The 10,066-nt window shown below is 41.6% G+C and overlaps 1 long non-coding RNA gene across 1 annotated transcript; it reads right to left on the bottom strand.

Annotated features, from left to right (window-relative positions):
- Positions 1-1,635: 1,635 nt before the first annotated feature.
- LOC113956049 lies at positions 1,636-6,431 on the bottom strand. The gene is made up of 3 exons (XR_003530730.1): positions 6,380-6,431; positions 2,817-2,861; positions 1,636-1,774 (listed from the first exon to the last, which is right to left on the bottom strand). It is a non-coding gene; the product is annotated as an uncharacterized LOC113956049 (long non-coding RNA).
- Positions 6,432-10,066: the final 3,635 nt, after the last annotated feature.

Raw genomic sequence — 10,066 nt, 5'->3', positions numbered from 1 at the left:
ATTGAAAATTATAAATACCTCTTCTAGGAAGCAGTGTGAAAAGTCATTGCATCACAAGCCTTACAAAGAGATGCTGAAAAAGATCTTTCATTAAAAGTGTATTAGGTGCTAAATGAATCTACAAAGCCATACTCAGAGGCTCATATATTGCATGTACGGGGAATGAGATTATATAAAGTTTGTCTCTGGCAATCTGCTACTTAAATGGAACATTAATGTAATAGAAAGCATCTGCTTCTATCAGCAAGGCTACCATCAAAAACTGTACAGAGTAATCTCTGGCTGTTAATAGCATTTCACAGGAATCACCACAGACAGCACAGAAAGCATATCCACTGCAGCAATATCCAGCAATATCCAATAGATAGTCCTTTCTCTTCAACGAATTTAATGCAAAATTAGAAAGTTCAGCACTTGAATTTTATTCTGTATCTCAGGTCCCCAAAATATGAGGGTAGGGTACCAATCTGATTCATATTTTCCATTTTATCTCCCACCAACACTGAAATCTGGTACTAAGTATATAAGGAAGGAAGAAATGTTCTCAGGCATGAAGTGTGGTTCCCCTCTTATGTTAATGATATGGAATTTAAGTCATACTTAATGGATTAAGATGAGGAAATTAAATTGAATTTCCAAGCCAAATCCTTAACTGGCATAACTCACATGTAGTTCAGACTTAAATAACACCAAATTAACAATATACACTGCCAGGGAGTAAAAACAATCACAGTAAGAAGGAACACATTACTTAGCTATGACATTTCACTGACTAAATAAAATATCAGGTTTCAGCAATTTTAGCAATAGCAAGGCTTCAAGTAGTAGTTAGCAAGATGCTTCTGAAAAAAAAAATTATTTGCTATTCTCTTTGTGTCTGAAAGAGACATTTTGTCTTGTGTTGTTTTATCTTCTATCACTTCGAAACCCAACCAGAAAAACGTGATGTTTATAGAGCTGCATTTAGACTTCATCAAGGAACAGTGGATAAGGGCTTTTCTGACCACACTGACATTGGAAGTCCCTTCTCCATATTCCTTTAAAAGTCTGTGGACACTTGACACTTAAACCCCACTGTTATGCATAACACTGACACTCCCCTTCCTTTCTCACAGATAGGACCTAAACAATGTGTTCTGAGCATGTTCAACCTGATGAAAAAGAGGAGAGGAACTCTCCATAAAGTCATCAGAATATTTGTTTAGGAACTGGACAATCCAGATCAAAAAGCTTAACCACATTATAAAACTTGGACCTATCAAACCTATCAGCAGACAGTATCCCACTGGAAACCACAAGACAAGTTGTTCTCAATCTTCCCCTGTAAACCTCTTCTTCTTTGCATAGAAAAATTTAAAAATTTGCTATTAGTTTGAGAGAGATCCTTGGAATTCAAAAATGAATTAAATCCTTGAGGAAATTAATAGTTGTTTCCTAAAAGCAGCAAGAAGCTGGGGAGGGCCATGAGAGACAGGGAGCTCCCCAAAAGCACTGACACCAGTGGGGGTGCCCCTCTGCTGGCCTTTCCCCAGCTCCTGGATGTTTTGCCATTTCTGCACGTTTACTTATAAATCCATTTTTTAGGTAAATATTAGATGCAAGAATTTGGTGACAGAATTCATAATCTTATCTCTGGGTTGTGAACTCACGCAGCCCTCTGGGTTTGCAAAGTCAGGAATTACAGCTAGCACTGCAGCAAGAGAAATCCCCTTGAGCATCTGCTCTCAGTGCCTCAGCCCTGTGTTGCACAAGGAAGGGCACAGACCAGGTTATTCTACAGAACAAAACATAATAGAAACAATTTATTTTTTTTGCCATGTAAATCATCACTGCCTCAGTCAAGAAGCAATTGTAATCTCTAATTGCAGAAACAAGTATTTTTCCCAGCTCAATTTAACAAGGAATGGTAGTGACTAATTGATCCCCCATCTAAAACCATGACTTTCTGCCTCTTGTTAATGACTTTGAGAAGACTGAAAAGCTTTTGTCTTATTAATATGGCACATTTTTTTAGAAGTACATATTTTTCCAAAATACTTCTAGATAAGATTTCAGGACAGCCATAAATCTATTTTAGAAAATACCTTGGCAAGCAGCTAAGGTTTGTTTATACAAAGTGTTTCTGAGTAATACTTAGCAGATTATGCTGCAAATGTTTTCAAGGCTAAAATCAAATCTAATCTAATCAAAAACAATTTAGTGGAACTTCCTGGAGGAAAAGACAGGTCCACATACATGACATCTTTATTTTTTGTAGGATTTTCGGAAATATGGATGTTATATAGAGATGCTCACACTCCAAAGCCACTGAGTGTTTGAAAAAGCCATTTATAATAAAAATTTTAATAAGCAAATTGATGACTTAGGAGCCTAAATTCCCATTTTGAAAGTCAGATAGGCACCAACAAGCTCAACTGTTCTAAAAATACAAGTGACTCAACACCATAATTCCCCAATTCTCATGCACATATCCAATGTGAATTAAGCTTTTTTACCTTTTAAGGAATAGAATTATTGCAGATGGCAACTACTGATATTCAAGCAAATAAAGAGACTATGTGTACCATCTCCAGATTCTTCTTTTATGTCTGAATCTGAAATTATTTCATCTTGGAGTTGGTCAAGGATAATTTTTATCAGTCTTTAAATTTGAGCAAGATGGCTCCTATAGCTGTGGGCAGTTTGTACAAGACTTCTCAAAGAGCACCAAAACCAAACCAGAAAATAACAAATGCTGAAAGTGGTGACAACTTTTATATTCAGAAATATTTGTTAGGCCACTATTTCAAATAGTTTTTTCCATGGGAAGGGATTACCTGAAAAGGAAGAAGGTGGTCATACACATTTGTACCTCTTGCTACCTGGGAAACAAAAAGAAAATTTTAGTATCATTTACATACACATTCTAGGTAGTCTGCCAAAATCTTAGCACAAAAGCCCCATTCCTCTTCTGCCAGGTAAGGGGGCTGCAAGAGAAACAGTGCACCCAAACCCCTGTTTCCTTCCCTTGCCATGCTGGGTGAGAAATGGTGCAGCTGTTGGGGACTTGCCTTTCAATTTTGCTTTTTTCTTGCATCCAGAAATATCTTCAGTGCCTTAATGTTTCAAAAGGATTTTCCATCAACTAAATATTTTAAAAAAATTCCCCAGACATTTTCTAACATTCAGCAATCTGCTGAGTTTTGGAGAAGATGATTACTTATTTGAGCACAGATTTTCCTTTTTCTTAATTTTTGCACAGTGCTTTGAACAATAGGAGCCTAATTATACTAATGGTCCTCTGCCTCTAAAGTCTGTAACTCATTTCAGAGACTTGGGCATTTCCATCTGTGCCAAGTCTGAAAATGCATTATTCTGCAAATAAAACCCCCAAATCTCAAAGCATAGCAACATTTAAAGATCTAGCAGATCTTTAAGGATCTACTTGAGCCAATAATATAAATATACTGACTCAGAGAAACAAACCTGGTTCTGTGAATTTTCATTTTGTTTCCAGACAGTATCAGATACCTTGTCTAAAAGAACTGCACTCGTCCAATCTGTTGCCAGTAAACTTTTCCCATTTCATACAACACATACATTGTGATAAATTAATATCAGCATTCTGGTATAGTTATATTTAGTTACATAGTCATTAGTGATAAACTAATACCAGTATTCATACCTGAATTTGGAAGATGGAGACCTAAGGTACCATGTTTGCAAACTCAACAGGATCACTTGGGTGAAGAAAAAAAAGTAAGGGAACCTAAACTTCTAAATAAATGCTGTTGAAGAATACGTCTCAGAGCCAGTGTGAAAAATAAAACAAGAAATGGTTGGCAATTGTATGTTTTAAATCCATGAGAAGCTGCAGTATTGGAATTTGTTGATGTTTGTGCCCTTTCTGACAATTAGGTGCTTGTCTGTGCTTGCTTTGTCTGATAAGAGCGTGTAATCTTTGCTGTTGCAAAATTTCAGGCTGCTGATGAAACAGCCTGAGGAAGACTGGAACTACCTCTTTGACATGCACAGCAGGATGTCTCAAAAAATGAACCAACAAAACTTTGAGAGAACTCTCCTACAGAAGCAAAACCAAGAGAAAATTATGTGCATTACAAGCATAAACACACTTTGACATCTGGGAAATGCTCAGATAGGATTAAAATGGAGGACAAATAACTGTCTGAAAAATAATCCAGTATGGACAAGAGTCTGTGCACAGATATGATTCCCCCAACTAAATGTAAATATTTGTCCTTTACTGTTTTATTCCCTCTTGTGTATCAAGCTTATACAATGGCAGGACAATTTGTCATGGTCTACATTAGGGGATATAGGCATCATGTTAAATTATTTCAGCTGCAGAAAATCACTTGGTGAAAGTACACACCAAAATTTTTCTGTCTCAGATGAAAGGCTGAAGGTTGGGGGAACAGAACTTGATGATGATCTCAGACTGGTGACTTCATGGCAAGCAGACAAATAAAGTCTTCTATAGCATCATGCTACCAGAAAATGAAGACATTCTTTCTCACAAGGTTTTGCTGATATTTTATTACAGGTGACATTTCTGTGAGTACCCTGTGTGCAAAAGATGGAGCACTGCACTACAAAACCTGTAATGAAAAGCAATCCCAACCAATGTTGATTTTATTTATAGGTAGCAACATAGGAAAAAAATGGAGCAGAAACCCAACACACTCCTTTGCTATATATGGAACTTCCTTGCCAAGGATAGTGCTCTAGAATTTTTTTTTTCCCTTCTTTCTGTTTTTGCTTACAACTGTAAAAGAAGATTTCTGCCAGCATGCAGCAATCACTACAACTTTGTAAAAGAGATGATAAAACAAACCTTGTGAGAACAGGTAGCTGGAACAAACGATGCAGGGGCTTTCCTTCAGCACTGCATTCCTGGTCATAAAGTATTTGAAAAGGAAGCTTTCATATGTTTTCTTATTTTTATATTTACTTAAACAAAAGAATGTTGAAACTTTAAGCCTTGTGACTCTCATCAAGAAAAACTTCAATAAAACAGGAAAAGATCTTGTACATCCTGCAAATTATTGCATCATTAAAAGGTAAATTACAACTTAGTACTTCAGAATAGTATTGTGCAAAGGCAATAAATTTTCAATGCCACCTACTGGTAAAATAAATTACAAAGCGTGCAAGACTGTGCCTACAACACCCTTGCCTTGAACAGCCACTACCCAGAGACATAGCCCATGTGGCACACAGGCACTTCTGAGCTCTCTGCAAAAGAAAGCACCCTACTCCGTGTGATTTTATCGTAGAAACATAGAATGGTTTGGTCTGAAGGGACCTTTAAAGTTCATCTATTCCAACCACCCTGCAATAAGCAGAGACATCTTCAACTACAGCAGGTTGCTGGCCTTGAAGCCGCCTGGGGATGGAGCATGCACAGCCTCTCTGGGCAACCTGTGCCAGTGCCTGCCCACCCTCACCATAAAGAAATTCTTCCTAATATCCAATATAAACCTGCCCTCTTTCCATTTTAATCCATTCCCCCGTGTCCTATCACTACATGCCCTTGTCGAAAGTCCCTCCCCAGCTCTCTTGTAGCCTCTGTAGTACTGGAAGGTGCTAGAAGGTCTTCCCAGAGCCTTCTCTTCTCCAGACTGAACAACCCCAACTCTCTCAGCCTGTCTCCACAGCCAAGGTGCTCCAGCCCTTTGGTCATCCTCATGAGAACCCCAGAGCTGGATGCAGTAGCCCTGCAGGTCGGGTCTCACAGGAGCTGAGCAGAGGAGAAGAATCCCCTCTCTCGCGTGCTGCCCACGCTGCTTTTGATGCAGCCCAGGACACGTTTGGCTTTCACGGCTGCAAGCGCCCATCGCTGGCTATGTCCAGCCTCACCCACCAGCACCCCCCGGTCCCTCTCGGCAGGGCTGTTTATCGCGGCAGAAGGAATCTCAGCCCATGGCCAAGGCTCTGGTGCAAGTATAAATAACCAAGGCCACCAGTTCACAGCCCCAGCACCTGCCGTGGCCTCTCCTGCAAACACCACCTGCTCCACAAGTGATGGTAAGCGTTCGCTCCTTTGGTTAGAACCACTTCCCTTCTCGGCTGAGCAAAGCGCTGAGACCAGAGAGGGTTTCTATTGTAATCAGAATTATTCGTCCCCCCCTTGAGCCACCTCAGGACTTTAAAATATTTTAAAACAAAACAAAATCAAAACCAACCAACCAAATAAAAACACACACACACACAAAAAAGGAGCGTTTAGTTTTACCCCGCGAAGGGTAATTAACTGAAGGCGGGAGGGGGCGGGGGGAAATTTCTCAGACATGTTGTGCGGTCGAGTCGCCATCCCTTGGGGGGTTGTGTTTAAAAGGCGTGTAGATGCGGCTCGTGGGGACGCGTTTTGGCGGCTAACCGGTGGGTTAGCGGTGCGACTCAGTGGCCTCGGAAGCCTTTCCTAACCTAAGGCATTCGCTCCCCCGCCCCAGCCCCGACCCCGCACCGCCCCCGCCCCTCGCGTCCCTCAGGCGCCGCCTCAGCGCCCGCCCGGCCCGCCGGCGGGCCGACAGCGCCCCCTGCCGTCGCCGCGCCCACAGCCCCGCCGGGGCTCGCCCTGGGTAATGGCCCCGGCGTCACCCGCCTGGCATCCCAAACACACTTCCCTTCGCGTTAAACGCTGCGCCAGTTTCGGCTGGCACAGAGTTAATTTTCTTCCCAGTAGCTGGGAGAGGGCTGTGTTTTGGATTTAACGCTAATGACGCGCTGTTTCGGGTTTTGCTGAGGGGGGCTCACCGTTAAGTCAAGGGCTTTCTGCTGTCTCATGCCCTCCACAAGGAGCCAGGAGGGAGCGCGGCCAGGACAGGTGACCCGGACTGGCCAAGGGGATATTTCACACCGTAGAATTCCATGCCCGGTGTGTAAACTGGGGGAGTTACCTCGAAGGGGGGGCTACCTGATTTGGGAATGGGTTTGGCATCTGTCAGAAGGTGGTGGGCAGTGGTATCGTGCATCACCTGTTTTTCTTGGGTTTTCTCTCTCTCTCCCCCTCCTTTTTAATCACTATTATTATAATATTAGATTACACCTTATGTAATATTTTATTTTGTTTCAATTATTACACTGTTATTATCTCAACCCACAGGTTTCACTTTTTTTCCTAATTCTCCTCCCCATCCCACCAGGGTTGGGGGGAGGAGTGAGCGAGCAGTACTTTAGTTGCCAGTTGATATTAAACCACGACATAAACGCACAGTTTCCTGTGTCTGTGCACCCTCTGTGTTTTCCAGGGGCTCCCAGAGCAGCATGCCCAGCCCCCTGTGCCCCTTCCAGCCATGGCAGTCTGGGAGGACAGCGGCTGTGGGAGAGCTGGGTCAGCACCACGCTCACCCAACGCTCCTGCAAACACTTTCCTCACTCAAGCTGTTTGCCTGCGAGGAGAGGAGTTCAAGTAACACCTGTTCTGTCTTTGGGGCTACAGCCAGGGTGCCCCATGGGGACCCCTGACAGCCAGCCCAGTCCCACCATCCCAACCAGGAGCCGGGCACTGAGGCAGCCCCAGCCTTGGGCATTGGGCACCTCCATGGGGGTGGGGATGGGGATGGGCAGAGGCCAGGCTGGGACACAGAATCATAGCATGGCTTGGGTCAGATGAAACCTTAAAGAACATCTCATTCCAGCCTCTTGGCCAGGGACAGGTTGCTTCCACGAGACCAGGTTGCTCCAAGCCCCGTTCAACCCGGCCTTTAACACTTCCAGGGATGGAGCATCCACAGCTCCTCTGGACAACCTCTGCCACTGCTTCATTGTAAAAAATGCACCATCTCTAGGCTGCTCTGGTGCCCAACCAAAGCCCAGAAACAAACATCAGATAAGCCGAAGTGTTTAGCATTTGTTCTCTCATTCACAAATTTATATTGAAACCACATATTTTAGTAGTCACACTTAAAGCTGCCAATTTCTTTCCACTGCAGATATATGTAGGGTTTTTTTAAATATGAACAAATAAAAGCATAATTATAAAGCATAAGTACACAATGGTGACTCTGGAAATAGTCCCTTAGTTAGTTTCTTTAGGATGATGTCAAGCACCTAAGAAACAGCACAATAAACCAGAAATTTAAGTAACTGGAAGGTTTCAATTCTGGCAGGACTGCTTTCCCTTATTATAAAAAGAACAGAACAAATTTCCCGAAATGTTTAATGTCAGTACTTACAGTTCTCCTTTCACAACAGCAGGAGGAAAAAAAAATTATCTAATGCCCAAAAATGACATCTGTGAAAAAAAATCTGTGCTAACAAGAATGAAAAGAACATCTAGTATAAATTATTCACAGAAATTCCCTTAATAGACTAAATTTACATCATAAAATCCTTTTTTACACAGTTTGCATAATAAAGAAAGTTATGTTATTGATACTAGTGTTAAACCAGCTTTATGTGGTATGGCAGATCAGACTCATGCTATGTTTAGCAGATGGACACATTTCTGCTGCGTGTAGGGACTGTATCAGTTATCCATCTGAGAACATCTTATCAGCACATTCATCCTTGCTGTCTAATTTTAATTTAAGAGCATCACTATCAGTAGTTGAAATTTAAAAGGCTGAGAAAGCAGTCATCGCCTTTTGTTATACAGCCCATCTCAGATAGCTCTTGCCACCCATTTGAAACTGGTGCTGCAGGCAGAGAGCAAGAGAGCAAGAGAGTGAATTCAAGCAGCAGCCATCTTCCCAGAACAGCATTTGGAATATCACTTGAGGAGGCACATAGTAGAGTCAACCAAATTAACATTTTCAGCGTTATTGACGCTACAAGATTTATTACTCCCTGTTCAATTTAAAAAGATTCCCTGGGGAAATTTTTAAGGGGTGCTTGCTTTATTAGTTGTTATTGAGTTGGACCATTTGACGGCTTGTAGGGAATGTCTGAATAACAAAAGCCTTGCTAGGAAGAGATCAAGAGACCCCTGGTGACTGATCCGGATGGCATTGATTTGATTTTAGCATGATGCATTTAGTTTCCATTCTTAGAAGAATATAGAAGATGAATTTATGGAACAAATAATAACTGTGGGGCTGTGACAGAACCTGGAGCCCCACAGTGCACACAGCTCTCACTCCGGTAAGCAATTAATTTCAGCAAGATTACTGTGTACAGCTGGATCACTGTGAGGAGGAAGCACTAGGGCTGAACCCCACAACTTCTACACTTGATATTCACAGAGTCACTCCACTAATGTATCACAGCGCCTCTGAGGTGAGGACAGGAGGAAAGATGAGAGAGGAAGATTTCTATCACCTTAAAGTTCGTGAATAACCTTCTTCCAGCACAGAGAAGCCATGAGACATCCTTGCATAAGCAGGATGTAGAAACAATAGAAGTGTTCCGGGAAATACAAACACGGGGTGAATTAGAGTCACGTAGTCATGCAGTTTAAGAGGTAGTCTTGGTATTAAAATACAAAACACAAGGCTAGCTAACAAGTAACAAAACACAAGGTTAAGCACTGATAAGGCTGAATCTATTTTTTTCTGAGGGATTATGAAAAAAACAGAGCGAATCTAGAAAAACGGAGACAGGAAAGACTGTAAGTTTGGTAAATTTACCCAGACACTAGAGCATTTAAAGAGCCATGTACAATGACATCAGCTTCCTGTATATGCTGATAAAAAGAACTAGAAAAGCAAGAGTGCATTGAGTTTACAGGATTATATAATCAGCATCATTTGCTATTTGTCAAAACCCCTACGTCCCTCATTTAGATTTCGTCAATGGTCAAAAGTTGTATTGCTGCTGTCAAAATGGCTTTCACTTTCCAAAGAAAGGGTTTGTGAATATTCCTGTTACACCAAGAAACAGGTAGTGGAGGGACATGATGTACTCAGAGATGGTTAAAATCAACTTATCTAAAGCTTAAACTAAAAGATAAAGATTTTTTGAAAAGGACTTAAAATATGTCTTTAATAAATGCCTCGAAAAGCCTGAGTTGTTTCAATTTCAGATGAATCTCTGCTGGATGGGCAGCAGCTATCCATATTCTAGACTGAGAACTACACTGAGATATTTTTCTACTATGGTTCCCAAAATTCCCTATCCTCATGTA

The sequence above is a fragment of the Corapipo altera genome, unplaced genomic scaffold (genome assembly GCF_003945725.1).
Source record: "Corapipo altera isolate COAL_440 unplaced genomic scaffold, ASM394572v1 RXGC01000072.1, whole genome shotgun sequence".
Classification (NCBI taxonomy): Eukaryota; Metazoa; Chordata; class Aves; order Passeriformes; family Pipridae; genus Corapipo; species Corapipo altera.
The sequence above is the reverse complement of the archived record's forward strand: the minus strand, read 5'-3'. Positions and strand labels throughout refer to the sequence as shown.